We start from the raw sequence: 19,305 nt of genomic DNA, 5'->3' as shown, positions 1-19,305 counted from the left end.
TAGAGTAGCCTGTGTGGATACAGATACTCATGTGAAAAGATGTAGGCGTGCACATGTGCACGTGCATGTATTTCTCACATATGTATATACACTTACACATAGGGGCCAAAATGCAAGTCTAGGTAACAATGAAGTCAGGGCACCATAAAGGCTTACATTTAACTCTTCACACGTGCAGAACTCCTTGTCACACTGTAATGGCTCTGCAGCAGTGACACGGACCCACATCAGCCCCCCTGCTGCCAGCTCCTGCCCAGGCATCTTGCCTCCACATCCCAACTGCAGTGTCACAGGCTGAGGGAGTCAGCGCAGGGTCCCGCTCTGGAAGGGGATGTGCCTGGGAAGCCTTTCTGTTTCCATTTCYTTTTTTTTTAAGCTGAGGAAGAGAAAGTGGCCCACGTGCCCTCTGGTGGACAAATGCCATTTTGCAGCTCTTGGATCCAAATGGAAAGCTGGAAGTGGCCATATTGGTAGGCACGGGAAGAAGTCGTCTCCCTGAGATGTTTTTAAAAGCCTGCTTTTTCTCCAGCACGTTCTGGAAGTCAGGAGCTCTTAGCATATATCTGTGGCTGCCAACTGAAAAAGAAAACCCTTGGCTTTCTAAACYACACAAATCGCTATGTAGCCTGCCTTCATCATAGACACCAAATCAATAAGTCCATCTACAACAACAGTTGCTTTAACCAAACAAGGGCTACATTTTACTAGAAGACACAAACAATGTTTTTTCTGGAAAGAAGTAGTTATTTCTCAAAAAGAAAACCCAATCCCAGGTCACTATGCATATTTTTTTTTTTTAAGAGACTTAACTATGACTAACTTTAGTATTGAAAATAGATGACCAAGAATTTTTTGAGTGGAGATGGAATATTGTGGGGCATTCCAAGGAACAGACCTCTTGATGTTAATGCAGTGAGAACACTGTCTTGGTTGCGCTGTGGTTAGGATCAACTCTCTTCCAGAGCTAATAGAAAAGAGTCTCTTACAACATGCAAATGCTGGGAGATGTTACCATCTCATAGCAATGAAATAGCTTCCTCCTACCCATTTAACAGTGTGGTATGATACATTGTCAGTCTTTACGAGTAGAATTGTTGGGAAAGTGGGAATATTTCCAAGAAGACAACAAATAAACATAATTCTGCTTCTCTTCGATGTTTTTCAGCCATCTCTGTTCATCAGGGAGTCATGCAGATCATCACAATCAATATTTCCTATTATGCATTGCATAACCAATAAATACTCACATTCAAAAAGGAAAAATGTTCACTAGAAACATTTTAGAGTATTACAAAGACCATTTTTAAATGCCTGCTTGCACAGGCAAACACTTTAGTTACTATAAACCCAATTGAACAGAGGCAGAGAAAACGAACATTAAGAATGAAGAATGGGCAGATGGTACCTGTTGAGAACAGCTTGGGAAAGAACCTGAGGAAGCTGAAGGAAGCTCATTGTGTTGTCACCCTCAGTGCACTAAACAAGGATTACACATTGAAAATATAGCTTGGATATTGGTGAGACTAGATGCAGGAGGACATGAGTTCCCTGTCAAGTGGTAAGAGCATTTCTGCAYACTCTCAGATCCCTCCACTGTGATGGCCTGGTACGACTCACCTTTMCAAGCACTGCTGCCCCTCAGGGAAGAGCCTGCTTCCATCAAACGTGGCCATGTTGATTGCAGCAAGAAGACGAGCAAGACTGAGCGTGTTCTTGGCATTCTGGGAGATCGTATGGGGTCTGTGGCACATGAGAAGTAATATATGTCATCCCCTTCCTATTCTGGTGCTACTGGGCTGCAGAGACGCTGTTCTTGTCCTGCCTGCTCCTCCTGTAAACAGGAAGGAACTTGACTGAGGCTCCCTGTGCAGTGGTGAGCATTCAACTTAGCCAATATTACTGCTAGAGACCTGACCCATGTTTCAGCTGTGCTTCTGCTCCTTTTTTTCCTCATCTTCTCTCAGTTTGTCCCTGAATCCTCTCTCCTTGTCCTCCCCCTTTCATTTTGCTCCCATCTCTCTTCCCGATTCCCCTCCTCCAGTGCTGAGAGCAGTCAAACCACACCGCATATATCACACTTACCATCAGCAGTTTACAACATATTGCAGGGCATCCCACCAGTCCAGGCTCACTGGCATTTACCATCCTGGGTGAGAAAAACAGACTCCACCGAGCTTGGGACACACACACACCCTGAAAGAGGGGAAAATGAGAAGTTTTTCCTCTGACAGTGGCCATTTACATGATGTGAATGTATCAAACAAGCTCTAAATGATCTTCAGAACTGGAAGATGGAAGGAGAAAGAAGGAAGATGACAAAAGCATTAAAACACTTTTTCCTTTTTTGCTGTTCAACAAGTACATTTCAACTTGCCTTTTCTACCATCAAAATTAAAAAGAACATAATAAACCCAATAGAGCTTCCTGATATGTTTTCCTCCTTCCCCAGATATTCCCATAATAAAATAGAAGCAGCAGTTCATAGTTCCAGTGGAGTCCAAACTAGTTATTCTGGTGACTAAGTGGAACGGGTCTTCTGATTTACATATATAGACAGATAGATGTGTGTGTRTATATGTATACACACACTGCTGCATACAGCATTACACACCCTATTCTGAAGTGCAAAACCAATTCTGCAATGCCAGAATTAAAACTGCCTTGTGGCATTAATGCCCCTGTACGAGGTGCATTACACTACCAGCTTCAGTTACAAAATCTCCACTGTATTTCCAAGGAAATGATTTCTTAAACTAGAGTTCAGGATGGATGGTATTCCCATAAGTAGCTTTGTCCTTATTTAATTTTCTTTGATCTCTGTTTGGTTCTATACAACACGCCTATTGCTCAAAACCTTCTCTGAAGACAAAACCGTTCATTTCTTTTTCCAAGAGTAGCAGAGTGCATTAGTGACCTGAGCTCACTTATCTTCCAAAATAAGAGTTGTTATTATCACTTTATAGTCAGCATACTGATCCAAAGAGGAATGAAGGTCCAGAGGTATCTGAYTCATTTTGGATGCCCTTTCTGCTTTCAGTGGACCTAGCCCACCATGTACACCTGGCACAGTTCCCACTGAATCCAGCAGTGACACCTATGAATCAGACCTGTACCTCAAGCTGGAGCAGGGAAAAGCATGACCCTAAAAATGAATGAGTTRTTATTAGGGCAAAGCCATTCATCCAACACCTCTTTGGGACTCCCCCTTCCATAACCATGAAATCAGCATTTCTTCACCTGCCAGACCCCGACTCCTTCGCTGCATGCACCCCAACTTCTGCAAGTAAAAAGCTAGAGGTTTTACGGGCCTCCTTCACTCTGCTTCACTCTTCAGCATGTCCAGGTCAAGCAGTGAAGGCGACAGTAATCCTATTTAAAGTGCCTGTAACAAAAGTCTTGTCTATAAGGAATATAGACCCAGCAGAAGTCAGCAGATCTTATCCAGAGTAATGTGGACTGCAACATGAAAAAAAATGCTCTCAATATTATTGTGACTCTTCAGCTTTCTGCTGGGGAAGCAGGGAAGATATTCTTAGTTTACTTTTTTTAAATGTAGGAAATTACATTTCCTCTCCCCACTCTGCCCAACTCCCAAAAGCCTCAAACCAAAAGAAAAAAAAAAGGCACCACACTGTCAAGAATAATTGGCTATGCAAACACAATTTAGGAGGCAGCAGATTTGCAGAAAAGTATCTTGGAGTGAAGATGAATCACATCTATGAGTCAACAGTGTCAAGCTTTTCAGAGGAAAAAAAAGCTACCACACTGGGATCATGAACAGCAGAGTCCTTTGCAACACATGTGAATTATTCTTCCCACTGTAGCCTGTCCCAGAAAGGCCTCCTCCAATGGCTGCTTTCCACATGAGGAAACCCAAGTAAGATGCAAATTTCCTCAGGACTCTTAAGTCCTGAGGAGTGACACAAAAATGATCARACATCTGTGAAGATGAGCTGGGAGGGATGGCTTGAAGAACAGGATTTGCTTTAGTTAAAAGAAACTGCAGCAATTGCAACGCTTAAGTTAGAACTCCAACAAATTTTTAGTTTAGTTAAAATTTTAGTTTGAACACAGGGAAAAATATTAGAGTAACATGTGCTACAATACTTGCCTTAATAGCGGGAGGTGACTTCATTGGAAGTTTCTAAGGACAGATCAAGTAAACATGTCAGAATGGTCTTAGGTAACTGATTTTGTCTTGGGAGCAGAGATACAGACTAGAGATCTCCTGAAATTCCTTCCAGATCAGTCTTTGATCTTGGACACAAAGCTCAGTCCTTACAAAGTTTCAGCGTCCTGATCCAGACTGGGATGCTAGTTCTTTTCAGAGAAACAACCAATATGACACACTTGAGAATGTTTCATATGAGATGCAAGTTGCGGTCTCAAATATTGCACAAAAATCTTACCTGTTTGTCTGAAGTATTTATTAACTAAGATTTTTGTGCAATATTTGAGACCGCAGGGTGAGTATTTGACAAAATCATAAGCAATASGAAGTAGGGGCCGATAAGAAGCCTGGGCAGATCCTAACACCAGCCGTCACTTTCAGTCCCCACTGCAACTCAGAAAGATTGCACCACCGAAGAGCAGGGGCTCGAGGAGCAGGTGAGAAGCGCGGGGATTCCCTGGGGCAATAATGGGAGGGATGAGCGCAGGCTCCAGCTCAGCGCCCWGGGATGCCCTGGGCTCCAACCAGAGGCTTCCAAAGGCTCCGCTGCTCCCGGCTCGTCCCGCGGGCCGCGTTCAGCACCGCGGACAGCGAGTCCCGCTCCGCGGGCCGGGGCTCCCGCTGCGCGCCCGGCCCCGGCTCCGGGCTCCCCGATCCCTGGGCCCGGCTGCTCCCGACCCGCTCGGGGGAGAGCTGCGTCCGCGCTGCTCACACGGACTCAAGGAGGTGGCCGGATTCCCCGCATCCATGGAGGAATGAGGAGTCGGATGCCTCGGCAGAAGAAATCGCCCTCCTGGCCTGTCTGCTTTTTGCAGTGCAAAATCTTGCACAGTCCAATTATTTAATCAGGGTTCCCTTGCTTAAGCTGAAGTCTGCTCAGAAGAACCACTTAAATCTGCACGTTAGAACTGATTTAGAGATAGAACTCTACATTGTAGCTTAGCCTAGCACTGGTTTTTGATTTAAAATTATTACAGGTGATCCTATCGCTCGTTATCTCAGGAAAAAAATCACCTAGCTCCTCATCACTGAAAGTCCTAACATCCTTTTGCCACTGTTATAAATGGCACCCGGTCATTAACCAAGCTAGTTAAGCTGCTCACCAATTTGCTAGTCACCTGGCCAAGCAGAAAACCAGCCTGCTACTCAGGCAACCAGACTACTGCATTTTACATTTTCAAATAACCCTTAGCAAGTGGGAGCTATTGAATGTCTGTAACACCTCACAAGCCACGAATGATCATTTCTGTTTTACAACTAGGGAAACTGAGGCAGAGAGTTTTGTCCAAGGCTATGAAACCCAGTGAGGCACCAAGAAGAAATTCCCAGTTTTCAGTGCTGTATTTGCTCCTTTCCCTGTGAAAGGTCCAAATGATGCTTTACCCATATAATGAAGCTACCAGTAATACTGATTCATTAACTAAACCATCAGGCAGCCTAACAATTAGTCAATTAATTCACCACTACTCAAAGGTTCCACCTAGCCCTGTACACTAGCAGGAAAGTTGGATGGAGGAATCCAAGTAGGGAACGGGGCAGCACAGTTTTACCAAACACTCGACCCTGGCCAAGCGACAGCGAGATAGGGAATGATGATCAGGCTCTAGGGCCCAGCACTGCAGCTGATGGACACGGGACACACTCATAGGTGTCCAGAGCAGGAGAACATCTCCAGAAAAGGGAAGGGCTAGAAGGCCGGTTTTGCCTCTGTAAAAAAAGTAATCTGCCATTCTCTGTCACTGAGGGCTTGATTTGTCAGCTATCATCTAGGTTTAGCCCTTCCTTGTTTTAGTCCTGTTTTCCTACCAGGAGATAGAATTCCTATTTCATTCATAGTAGCAGAAGAACATGGAAAGGAGACAAGCAACAGAAAATGTGGCAAAGTAGGAAAGGTTGGACACCTGCACCCAGGTGGCTGGGGAACACCAAGGGCCCAGCAAGATGATTAGTACTCAACCCAACCACTGGGTTGGGAGGGAGCAGTAGTGAAAAAGGCTGGGCTGCATGAAAGCTTTCCTCTGTGGGTAAAGACTCCAGTGCAATGCACCAAAAAATAGTTTATGAAGGACGTAAGACTGTTTTTATCACTACTATGATTAACATGTGGGTTCCCAGGAAAAAAAAATGAGTCATATCTTCAAGACCACTCTATTAACTAGCCAGGAGCCTACAGATACCAGCTAGAAATCTGGAGGGTCTTTGCAGCATAGAGAGAAAAAAAGATAGCAGCTAAATTTATATCTAAAGGTACTTTAGCTTCTTACCAATGCCATCAAGAAGTCAGGGACTAATTAATACGAAGGATCACGAAAGAGGTTTCCAGCCCTGAAGAATGCCAGCAAAAAGCAGAACGTTGTAGTCATCTTTATGCAAATTTTTCATCAATATTTGAAGAATTTCAGTACAAAGTTCTCCCTGCTCATAAAAAAAATAAGTTAAATGGGCACTTGAAAAAACAGGCCACAGCAGCAGCCTTGCATAACAGGGCAGAGAATAGGATGCCATACTTATTCTGCTCCCTCCTCCTAAAAATCAGGGAGAAATCTTCCACCTGCTTGGTGCACACAGGCACTTTCTGCACATACTAACTTAACAAATTTTTTTTCCTTCCAAAACAAAATGTTTCCAAAGTTTTGATCGATCTCAGAGACACAGGCTCATAAATGATGCTGGAACTTGGCCTTAAGCAGTCACAACCCGCTGGCCAGGCTCTGTGATCCGCTTTAGCCTCTGTGATGTGCAGGCTGCGATGCCCCCGTGAAGACGGCGTCAACCAGCTCATGTTGCCTTCAGGCTGGGGCAGGCTGCGAGTGGGGCTCCTGAGCAGCTATGTGGGCTTAGCTAATGGGGGATAACTTCTTATACTGAGCTGCACTTGCAATAGTGACACCAAGTATTTGCTTTAGGCTTACCCCTCATGCTAATGCCATTAAAATGGTGTGGCTGAGCAGTTCCCAAAGGGATTATCACAAGCCTCCATTTGAGGAGCTCCTCAGCTGACGAATCCCCGCGCTGCAACTTGATCTGCAGGGTAGGTGTTGGGCCTACCCAGTGTCAAATAGGGTCACCACCACTTCCGAACTGCTTCTCCTTGGAGAAAATTTTCAGCCTGCTTTGCAAAAGACAGGGAGCAAAATATTAATATTGACCCTTCCCTGCCCTCTCCAGCCTGCAGGACGGCCAGGCAGCTTCCCAGGAAGCCCAGCAGCTTTCCTGGATCTCCCAGGCCCAGAGAGCTCTTTGTCCATCGTGCACCAGGAGCAGGCTAGCAAGGAGGCCGAGAACCATGAAGTGGCCTCCTGCAGCAGAAAAACCTGTGTGGGGATATGTGAAAAATAACCCTGACTTGCTAATCCTAGCTGTGAGCAAACAATTAGCAGGAAGCAGAGGCAAACAGGAAAGCTGATTTAATTATGTGACACTGATACAGCCAGTGAACTGGAGGGGAGGGGAGGGGGGAGCCGGGGATGTGGGGTCAAAACAGTTTGTAAAAATCTGTTTCACAAAAGCTGTTGTTCCCCTCGGGGCAGAGAGAGATTACCGTGGCTCAGTGTCTATCAAACACGGGAAGAGAATAGGGCCAGGGGCAATGAGACAGCTTCCGAGTATGAAGGGCCCTTCTTCTTCTCCGCAGCAACCAGCAGCTTGCCAAAGAATTCCTGTAAGCCCTCGGCCGCTTTGTGTGGCTGCTCTGGCTGTGCGGAGCGCTGCAGCAGGCCTGCCTTTTGTCGGCAGGGCTCAAAGGGAGCAGGGGAGAGAAAAGGGGACCCGGGGGGAGGAAGAGGGCTTAAGGGGGCTTGTTGTTATCAAAGCCGCAGAGGTTATTGTGCCAGAGCAGAATCACGCTGCTTCTGAGCCCCTTGAATGTGGCTGTTCATGGAGGCGCCGCGGGGAGACCGAGGGTGGGATTTGCTCCGTGCAGCCTCTCCGGGGTCTCCCCTGCGTGCAGCTCGTGCGCTGACACCCCCGGGCTCGGGGCAGGCGGGCGGCCCAGCACCCTCCTCTGCCACACGCAYGCGCATCCAGAGGTGCCTGCCAAGGGGCCCCGCACACAAACACCCCCAAAGCACCTGCTAGACACATTCACACGTGCACAGGCAAACACACATGCTCACACACACAGCCCCAGTGACCATTCGTGGATCAATGCGCACCTGCCCAGACCTGCCACAATATCATCCCATTGCTGAAGGCATCTACAGCTGGACCTGGATACAGCTGATGGCACATATGCCTACCCCAACATCTGTGTGTAAGTCCTGCCACAGAAACAGACACAACTGTGAACACACATGTGTAAATCCATTGTGGAAGTATTTAAGGATACCTGGTCTAGCATGCACACATGACATGCCCACCTCTTACTTCAGCCCTTCATTTATCTCGAGGAAGTCCYGAGTCTCAATCTCACACACCACAACCACATCATAAGAGTCAGCAGGACTACTTCTATATCACAGGAAAGAACCTGAAGGCCCTGGGGAAGTGAAGCCTCAAGAAACAACTTGCAAGTGGGGATCAGATGTTAACAGCCTTGCAGATATCAAGCCTGATACTGAAATTGGGCCGTGTCATAGGTCAATGAATCAGAGTGAAGGGAAGCAGGATGTTAGAGCCGACRCCAGTTCAAACTCCAGCCTGACCTGGGTCTGGAGAAAGAGTATTAAATGGACCTGATATATGAGTTCCAACCTGATATATGAGTTCCACGGAGTGCAAGGGGTCCAATCTTCTATGTCATGGAAGCCTCCAGACTTAAACCACAGAAGACATTTCTAACACGGAGCAGAGCCTCTCCCTTGCTATTCCCCATAAACTTGTATAGGGGAAATACCAACCAAAGACCTTCATGGAAAAGCCTAGAGGCTTTTGGAAAGTCAGAGGCCTGGCATTCATCTTCTTTAAAACTTGAAATAACTGGAAAAAATTATCCTTTTCTTTTCTCCCCTAGACCAGGGAATTGTCTTCATGTCAACCAGCTTGGCAGCAGGTCTGCTCCAAATCCACATCTACCCAAGCTCTGCTCAAGCGAGCCTTCACCCCGCAGCAGGAGGGCGGAGAGCTGGTCCATCATGAGCCAAACGCTGTCCCATCAGCGGGACACACGGTGCTCCAGGTGCCCCGGTGTGAGGGACATCCCGCCCTCCACGTGGCGCCGGTTCCTGCACCAGCGTGACGCACCCTTGCAGAAACACCCACGCGAGCTCACACGCACCCCAGGCCTCATCCCTTCCCCGCAGCCACCTCAAGCACCGGCAGCCCGGGGAGGCAGCCAGGGAGCAGAGGGACCCCGAGAGGGGCAGGGGCCTCCGCCAACCCCGGCAGCAAAGTGGGGGGGCCGCGGCRGCGGGGGAGGCCGCGGCAGCAAGGCAGGGAGGGCTCCTCATTGTGAGGGAAATTTTATTTTTAACAGATGCTAAGGCAGATGGCACAGAATTAACAGAAAATGGGAGAGGAAAAAAGAGGAAGAACATTACTGGCTCCAGAGAGAGTGGACATTAAAAAAATAAAGAATAAGGGAATGAAAACAAGTTTAAGTACTCTCTCCAGAGGAGGGGGGGAGGGAAAGCGCGAGGCAGAGCAGGGACGAAGCAGCGTGATAATAACCAAAGGCGTGAAATTGCAAAAGTAAAATTTGTGGCACTCGGGAGGGGCTGATAAGGCCCCAGCTTCATTGCAAAACTCACTCAGAAATTACTGATGTGATGTTTTAGCCTTTATCATTAATAATAATTGAGAGTGGGGAGAGGGATGGGGGTGCCTGAAACAAAGAGGGAGAGCGTGTGAGCATCTGAGACCTGGGAAGGGAAGAGGTGGGAGCTCAGAGACAGCGGGAGAAGAGGGGCAGGGGTAGAAAAGAGGGCATTGGTGAGGGAGACAGGGAATAGGGAAGGCTGGGAAAGGAAGAGGGGCAAACGCCAGCCAAGAAAACAGAAGGAAAGAAACCAAGAAGGAAGGTTAAAAAAGATGCAAACAAAGGGGAAGGCAAGACACAAACAGAAGTTGGGGAAGAAAATGGCAAAAAGTGAGAGTTAGGGGGAAAAGGTGGGARGAGAGCGATACATGGCAAACGAATGGAGAAACGATGGCACAGATGAAAGAGTGGGAGAAGACAGACTGCAGGACAGGGAGTAAGAGAGAGGGAGACAAAGAGATATGGCCCTTCCACTCTCCTCCCAAATTAATTGAGGCTACATCAACCCAAGCCACTAAAACGGAGCTATTATGAATGGGTTAGTCACAGGTGGAGTTAAAGGCCTACAGAGGGATATTAGCCAAAATTGAGTGGCTTTTAATTTCTTTCTAACAAGAGATTGTGGCTGGGGAGCCAGGCAGCGCCTCGGCRTAGCTAGACCCGAAGGCAGCTAAAGCCGGGAGCTTCGGGAGCCGCGCGCAAGCCGGAGGCACCGCCGAGTCCTGCTGCTCCCGGGGGAGACGGGGGTCTGCAGAGCCGGGAAGCGGGGCTGGCAGGGCCCCCAGACCACGCTCCTCTTCTCCCCAGGAGATGCAGGACTCAGTTTTGCAGCCCCTCACTGCAGCAGGAGGGTGTGCRGTGCCCTTTAGGACAGTGCTTTCCCTGGGAGAAAGCTCCCCCTGGAAGCAGCCGGCTCATCCGCCTCCTGGAGAGACCAGGGAGCTTCGACACAAGACCAGGACATCTGGGTTCTATTTCTGGCTCTGCTGCTGGCAATTCACCACATTTCTCTGTTTCCCCATCTGCTATCTGGGAATAATGCAGTATTGTTAAAAACAAGCATTTAAAAATGATGAATCAGATCATATCCTCCTTTTCAAAATCATAAGATTAGTTTAAATAAAATCTTGAGACTTTTAGAAGGATAAGGGGCACAAGCAGGAGGATTCACTTGCCTTCAGAGACTTTAGTCTGTGGGGCTCCTGTTTGCAAGTTTTTTCTCTACAGCTGCAAGATCTGGAAACAGGTTTCTTCTCCTGACTTGAAAGCTCACAGATCATCTGGACACAGGATTCTGGAATGGTGTGGTGGAAAAAAAAAATTCAAAGGTGAAAAAAGTAATGTGAATGTTTTTCCATTAAGTAATGTGAATGTTTTTTCCATTAGATCCATGCGCAAGTTTTCTGTGACAGCCTCTTACTTCCCAAAGCGTCAATTTATTAAAGCCAAAAGGAGGAGGTCAGTTTTAACAGCTCTCTCTCCTTGAAGCAACTGTGGAGAGAAAAAGAAAAGAACCCCCTAAACTKGCAGAATCACGACAACATCCAGTTTTAACATTTTCTAAATAAAAACATTTGCTTTATGATTGAAAATGAGTTCTCATTTTTAAGTTCAAAACCATTTAGGTTTAAAAAGGAATTTAAGATGTTGCACTGGGAATAAAATATTTTGTCTGTTCTGATTCAAAATTTTGGGGCTGGGCTATGGAAAGTAGGAGATTGGATCAGGATTAGAATCAAATTATTCCTTTGCAAAAGCATTATGCATTTTGACATGTTATCCCAATGTGGAACAAGAATAATTGCACTTCACAAACTCTTGTAGAAGAAAAAAAGACCATTTCCTGCCTGGATCCAATTTCCATCTATACGAGACATTTTAAGAACTGCAGATAGTATGTGCTAAGTGTTCTTAATTTATGTACTTATTTCATCTCATTACCCATATGGCCCAGCCTAAATAATTCCCCCTCTCTCATCTCATTGCTGTTCACATACTCACACATCTTGCTCTTCTCCAACCTGAACCCAGACCTGTGATGGTTGGTGGAAATCACTGAGGAGTAGATGTGCTTTCAGGTGAAAGACACAAACCAGATGAGCTGGAAAGCACATGTGATCTGAGCCACTAACCCCACTTTTGCAGAGTACATCTGAAGACCACAGCCACATGCAGCGCTTCTGCAAACCASGGTGAACTTGCACAACAGGGACATGGAAGCTCATGTGTATGATTATATCATGTATGCATGACTGTACATGTGGTGCTGCTTGTGCAACATGCATTATACATGTGCTAATTCATAACAGCCCCACAGAAGCTGCTCTTGATGCATGYAATAACATGTGAAATATGTTAACAACAGCCACGTCTAATGAGCAGGATTCACCTCGGAAAAATCACCTGCTAACTCATTTGAGAACTGAAACTTGAGATGAGCAGTCTTACCAGTGAGGTAAATGTGTCACTTGTCTGGATCTTGTTGACACTTGCATGGAGAAACTATATCCTTCCGAATRGAAAAGCCTGCAGAGGGAGGACACAGTGTTCATGGGGGAACATCACGCTTTGCTGATGGCAAAGAACAGCAAGGAGTCAGGGCTCCCGGGCTCCAGCTCATCTTCATCTCCTTGCCTCCTGCTCTAAAAGGAAACAAGAGCAGCAGCCAGGTGCATTTGGATTGTTTGAAAACAGCCTCCAACTGTCTTTCAAAGACACAGGAAAAAGGCCACGCACATTCTCAAATAAACTCAACCAGGAGAGGCTGGCAGTGCTGGAAACCAGCTTGTCCATCCTCTGTGCCTCTTCCACCTCTCCAGTACAACAGCCTCTTACCTGCCCATCAGGGGAACAGTCCCACAGCACAAAGCTTGGCCTCAAGAAAGGTTTCTTTTACTCTCCTACTGGAATGAGAGTACTGCTAAGAACATCCTTACAATGAACGGATAAACAATATCCTAAGCCAGAACAAGCCAGAGATGGAGGGAAGCCGGCAAAGGGATCAGAGCACGTGGCAAGGGCACAATTAGCATAGAGGAGGGAGAGGAGGGAGGCAGGGCCCAGAAACCAAGCACAGATAATGCCAGCATATCTGCCCAATGAAACACCCCACGTTTTGCTCAGACAAAAGCCCTGAAAAATGCCTCTAGGCTAAGGGCTATTTCCTCTCTGAGGACTGGTGCAGGTTAAGCCCACGTGCAGGTTTTCCAGCTCGCCTATGCAGCAGCCCTAGCTGAGTGCCTATGTATTTGCTGTTGTAATTCCCTTCCTGCCCCTCCTGTCAACACAGAGCGARAGCCATTCCCTACCATCACGAGAACCTTTTTCAATAGGCCCCGTTCCCCCTGGGCTGCCAGCTGAGGCTGGTCCCTGGAGAGCTACACCCCTCTTAGAGTCTATTAAAGCTCAATTAACAGGGGCTCACTGGCCTCGTTGTCTGGCAAAGGGAGGCAGGAGGCTCCTCTCCCTTCCAGGGTCGGAGCTAGTTTACTAAGGCCCAGTCAGCTCATAGAAGTGTATCAATTTAATAAGAACAAATTAAGTAGAAGTGAAGGGCGGGGGGGAGGGAGAGGAAGAGTCATAAGAAGAAGGCTCTGCAAGCCATGGGTGCTACTAGGCAATGACTGGCTTGTCGGGCCATGACAAAGGGCACACTGCTGATTTGCATTGCAGATGCAATGGGAGCATTTTGATTTACACCAACAGAGCACCCTGCCCTCCCAGCAAGGGCCACCCCTTCCTATCAACATCTTCCCATGGCASCCTAGCACAACATCTTACCTGCCCACAGACCCCAAAACCCATTCCTACACACTCCATTTCCATCCTGCCACTGCGCCGCTCCCCACGAGGTGTTGCATCTCCAGCAGTCAAGTCTCAGCCTTCCCTGCACTTCAGCAAAGAGCTGTCATCAACACCAATATAGAAGTTCCTATTAGGAACAAACAGCTTCCCTCCCACCTGCGCTTCCCTCCTTGGCTGCATCTTCTGGGGTCTGAGTCCATACATAGGATTACACAAATAGATCAGTCACACAGCTAGCAGTTGTTTCATTTGTTACACAGATTCCTTATGGGCAAGGAAAATGAGAGGCTGAAAAAAAATGTAGAAGCATTTGCTTCCTTCTTTGTCCCTTAAGGACCTTTGTTTTCCAAAGCTGCTTGYGTCAGCAAGGAACGTGGGGGTGAGAGAGAGGAGGAGACGTGGCTTGCTGAAGGTCTAAGCTTGGTTTTGCTGGTATCCATCACAGTCTTCAGGGCTGCGAATGCCACACAGGGCTCACGAGGCAAAGCTCAAAAGGCTGATATAGAGCATGGCCTGATAGAGGCCCTTCACCCGGCCTCTCCACAGCATGTCCAAGCACAGGAGTCGCTGGCCAGGCCCCTCCGCAGGGCTCCCTGCCTCCCCGGGAACGCCCACCAGGAGCAAGGGAACCTAAGGAAGGAAGCTCATCACACACAAACCATTCACAGGCACCACAGAATACACATTCAGCCCAGAAAGGTCCACAGAACAGCCCCTTTTCACATCGTAAATGACCACCCTTCCCTGGGAGGCACTTCAGGCCCCCGGTACTAGGCACATCCACCACACTGCAGCTCAGGAAGAGAACAGGCCCTGCTCAAGTCAGTCCTATTTGCTTTTCTGGGAGAACTCATCCGTGCAAACGCTCTCTAACCATCCTCTTCCTCAATCCCCCTCTCTAGTTGTTACTGTTGTGAGTGGGATCAAACACACGAATATCCCCGTTTCTCCAGCCCGCTCACACAGACCCACCAGGCATCWTCTAGGCTGCAGGACCAGTGCTGTCCTTGCGCAGCCAGGAGATAAGAGCTCTCCTGGGCACGGAGGTGAGGCTGCTGAGGAAACACTTCAAACCCACAGCCTTTTCATTTGCCTTGAATTATTGGAGCGCACAGGGCAGCCTGGGGCTGGCTATTTTCAGAGGGCAGACAGGAAGCGTGTCCTCTGCTGCCAGCTGTGCCAAGCCGCCTGCCTTCTGCCAGCGCTCCAAAAAAGTCCTGTGCTCCTTTGCATCACTTTTTGGGACTCTCTGAACAACTTGTCTGTTTTCCAGCTGACAGCAGGGAGGACCAGCAGGAATGGGTACATTCACATTCCCACCAAATCTGCCTCTACAAACGGGACAGAGAACATGAGGTCATYAGATCTGGTAGTGAAAGCCGGGGCTGCATGGAACTGGCTGCTGAGGGAACAGGAAGGGGTCAGGGTCTCTACAGAGCTGACACAGCCCCATCCACCAGCCTGGGCACCAGGGAAGCRGGTGACATCTGTCCAACAGACACCGATTCCCCTAGAGATCATGTCTCCAGGGCACAACGTTTTCCAAGGCAGCCCAATATGGGTCAAGCTTCCTTCAAGGAAACAGTTTCAGAAGATGCTACATGACCAGATCCAAGTAGAAAATCCGGATGCTTTGTGCCCTGCAGTTTGGCCAGACGGTGACCTCCAAAGGTGCTGGCATCCCTTGCTTCTTGGCACCACTGCTGTCTCCTGGGCACAGTACCCTACCTTCCCGGCACACACAGCCCTGAGGCCTGAGCTATGCACAAAAAAACAACAGCRTCCTCCCAATTCCCTTAAACCTTGGCAAAAATTGGGTGCTAGCTCTGGATGCCAAAACCACCGTATTTCCCTAGCTTTATCCTGAGCTTTGACACCTGCTCTCTGAGCCCAGGCTCACCTGCTTTATCCAAGAGGAATTTTATTGGGATGCTGATTCAAGGAGAGCTGAACCTTCATTTAAGGAGTCTTGGCTTTGTGCCAACCCTGGTTTAAAATCTTCAGAGTCTGAGGTGAACGTGTTCTTGCTGGGAGAAAATAAGAGAAAGGCCCAGAACGGAGTGCCAAGGAACAAACCCAGCTCGCTGCCCGCTGCCCTGGGCAGTTCTACGGAGGCAACATGCAGCAGGAGAGCCGCCCATTTTTGGGCAGCCCCATACTTGGTGTAACACAACCCCGCTGAAGAGAACCCCTCACTTGACAGGAGGGTAGAGCAGTGCCCAGGAGAAGCTCGGAGCTTTAGCCAATGACCCACAGTCCATGCAGGCATCCCCAGCTGCCAGCGCAAGGGGCCCCTGAGGGAGGATGCCCAGGGCACCAAGCCCATGCTGCTCGGTGCATTGCATGTGCTCAAACCCCAGGGCAGGTATAAAGCAAAACGCCTGCCCCAAGGCACAGAACAGATTGGCAGGGACAGGAATGAGGCAAGTGGATCCCAGTAAGTCAATGGAAAAGCCAAGAATGGAATATTGGTCTCATTCCCTCTGTGCCACCCTGCTGAGCCAGCAGGGCCCGACACCACAAAGCACCGTTTCCAGGCTGACCTGGCACTGGCAAGTCAGGCATCTAATCTACAGTTGACTGAAACGGCAGCTCAGGGCATTCGCTAGGAACCACCGGGTGCTCTGCTCCCAGAAGAAGCCCTTTCCTAGAAAACCGAGGAAAAATATCCTTCTTTCCCTGCCCCCATGGCCAGGCATCTCTGGAGCTTTACACCCAAAGGACCACAGACACAGTGGGGACACACACAGAAGGGGGAGGATAAATAGGGAAAAAAAAAAAAAAAAAGAAAAAAAAAGATGGAAGGGAGGCAGCAAAAGGCAGCAGAAAAAGGGGAAAAAAAGAAAAAAGGAGTGGGAAGGGAGAAAGTGAGAAAAAGAGAGAGAGAGAGAGAGAGAGAGAAAAATGACAGGAGCTGAATTTTCGGCGCCCTCACTTTAAATCAAGATAAAAGACTGAAATGGAAAATAACAGTCCAGAGAAACCCCTGGACGGCTTTGGGCGTTAATGGAAACACATGGCTGAAGGCTGTAGTGTTGTCAGCTTCCCCGTGCTCTGACATTCCTTTCTGATAATCCGGCCTGCCATAAAATTAGAATAGCAAATACCTCCTGACAAAGATGCATGTTTCCCTCTATTGTGCCATCATAAAAAAAACTCCGCTGGTGACTCGAGGAGCCGCAAACTTCAATTTAAATTTACAGTGCGGCGGAAGGAAAGTGATATGCACTCAAAAATTTTAATAACCTATTAAGTTACGACTTCAATTTCATTTTATGAATATTTTCCTTGGGGAGCAGTGCTATCACAGAGAAAGATAGAAATTTAAAAAAGATAAATAGTGCCATTAATCTCCAACATTTCTCTTCCATTATCCTTGAAAATTAGGAGTTATTTTTGTTCAGATCTTCATGTAATTAGCTCCCTACACTTGATTCACTAGCCAGAAAATGACCATGTTCAGAAAATTAAAAATTTGTCATTAAGTGGAATTTAACATAATATCATTTATCTTTATCTATTCCCCAGCTGACAGCAGGAGCCTTGGAAGTGATACAGGCTTCTGTGTCAGAGAGTAGAGGCAAGTCCTCGACATGAGAGGGAGAGCGCGGGAGTGTGCGGGGGGGAAGGCTGTAAGGATGTGGGAGGGTAGAGGGAGACCAGGAGTATGCGAGACAAAAAAGGAAGTAAGAGCTGGAGTCCTGGGAAGAGGGGGAGAAAAGCAGGAATGGGGCGCGGGAGGAGAGGGGAAGAGCAGGGCAGGGTGAGGTGCTGGAGGGGAAGCAGGAGGGATGAGGAAGAGAAGGGCCAAGAAGACTGGCAAGATAGGGCTATATGCTGGGCTGAATGGCAGAAGCAGGAGTGAGGCCACCAGGAAGGCAGCTGGACATCCCAGCAAGAACATCAGGGCCCGGTGCAACCCTGTCCAGACAGCATCTCTGGGGTTAGGAGACCCAAGCACATAGCGGATGTGACTGGACCTCCTCCTCCTCAGCTTCAGTAATCCACCCAACATAGCCCTGTCCCCATCAAGCTCATTACCGTGCTCTACAGAAGGGAAACTGAGGCACAGAGAGGGTCTACAGCTGGTTCAAGGCCATGGACAGCAGGAAGGAGGGCTGGGACCAGAGCCAATCCAGACTGCAAGACCTTTTGAGATCTTCTGCTCTAACTCCTACCTGGCACTTTCTGTCCCCAGCTAATCCTGTGTACGYGGCAGATGCGAGTCCATGTCTCCAGCACAGGGCAAATACAAYCAGCTCCTCCAGCTTCCGAATCCCTCTCCTGAACCAAAACTCTTGGCCTCCTAGGCACCTCATTTAATCTCTGTCTTTCCTACCTTCAGTGGCAAGAGCTGGTAAAATATCTCTCTGGAGAAAATGAAAGAGAATAGGGGGAAGGAAGGAGAAGAACATCATAAAGCAAACACTATGGGCAGCAGCTATTTTAAATAACTGGCTAGCTAAAAAAGCCAAGGACATTAGCTACTCAGCAGTTCTATCACAAGAGCCTGTGCTATTTTAAGCAAATCTCTTTGCCTCTCCATTCTGGCTTAAAGTTGGGGGATTTTTCCATTCCTCCCCAATAAGTTTTGGGAGATTTTCTTTATAGTTTTGCTTTCTCCACCTAAGTCTAGATTTACAAACTTGGTGCACACATTTTATTTCTTTTGTAAGTACAATAAAGCTGGAGGGTCATAAAAATTTGCACATCATTAGAAACTAGGAGTTTCACTGCAGTTGAATGACCTTGCACTCTGCTATGCATTTTGCTGTGTAGGATAATACATATTTTTACACAAATATCTACTGGCTAGTATATATTATATTATAGATCTGTACAACAAGACAGCATAAATCAGTAGGAGAACGTTCTAGGGTAGACACTCGACACCAGGCTCCACAGCTATGGGTTTTGATGCAACCAGAGGAGTTAGGTACAAAAATTCTCACACAGTACTAGTCTCCATGAGTTCCTATAACCCACTCCCTAAACTACCAGCCCACATCTTTCTACCTACAACACCATTAGATGGGTCAGGGTCATTGTCTTCATCCTGCTGCTGGATATCTGGAAGTGTTGGAATTGCATTAGCACTACTGCAAACCAACAGCAGATCCTGGCACAGGTCCAGGTGTCCTGACTCCTTCTAGAAGGCACCTGTGAGCTGCCATCTCCAAGAATCCCACCACTGATTGGAAGATGCAACATGGCTTTATGGCTTATGGGCAGCTTTATTCTGGTGAGTATGGAGCCCAAACCAACCGCATGGGCCAGACTATTGGCTTTAATTAGGCAGTATCTCCCGCCCTAGCTTGGATCCTTATCAGGAGTAAAGGAAAGCAGCACTTGCACTACTTGACACGCAGTGAGGGGGAGCAGCAGGCTGCATGTGGGGAGCTGTAGGGAACAGTTCTGGGACCATTTGCTCTTCTCAGTTCTGCTGCCCCCATGCCCCTCTCTGGCTCAAGTGCTGTGTGGGCTCTCAACTCACATTGCCCCAACACTGCAGAGCAGACTCCCTCCACCTGAAGGGTCAAGAGCCAGCTCCCCCTTCAGCAGACCTTCTCCACACTGATGGCTGCGAGGCTCACAGCCCTGCAGACGAGAAAGGCTGTGTAGCCAGGCTCACAAG

The 19,305-nt window shown here is 47.9% G+C and overlaps 2 long non-coding RNA genes across 2 annotated transcripts in view; both read right to left on the bottom strand.

The window, feature by feature from the left end:
* Nucleotides 1-1,705: 1,705 nt before the first annotated feature.
* LOC112957144 lies at nt 1,706-6,573 on the bottom strand. The gene is made up of 3 exons (XR_003251155.1): nt 6,436-6,573; nt 2,083-2,193; nt 1,706-1,740 (listed from the first exon to the last, which is right to left on the bottom strand). It is a non-coding gene; the product is annotated as an uncharacterized LOC112957144 (long non-coding RNA).
* A 4,493-nt stretch (nt 6,574-11,066) lies between these two features.
* LOC112957151 overlaps nt 11,067-19,305 on the bottom strand; it is a 45,949-nt gene continuing 37,710 nt past the window's right edge. Inside the window, exons 2-3 of the long non-coding RNA XR_003251159.1 lie at nt 12,315-12,392; nt 11,067-11,160 (exon numbers count right to left, since the gene is read on the bottom strand). This is a non-coding gene — a long non-coding RNA (uncharacterized LOC112957151). The remainder of the gene's footprint in view (nt 11,161-12,314; nt 12,393-19,305) is intronic.

Source organism: Nothoprocta perdicaria, unplaced genomic scaffold (genome assembly GCF_003342845.1).
Source record: "Nothoprocta perdicaria isolate Ctin4 unplaced genomic scaffold, notPer1 scaffold_110, whole genome shotgun sequence".
Taxonomy (NCBI): domain Eukaryota; kingdom Metazoa; phylum Chordata; class Aves; order Tinamiformes; family Tinamidae; genus Nothoprocta; species Nothoprocta perdicaria.
This window is presented reverse-complemented; position numbering and strand designations above follow the sequence as displayed.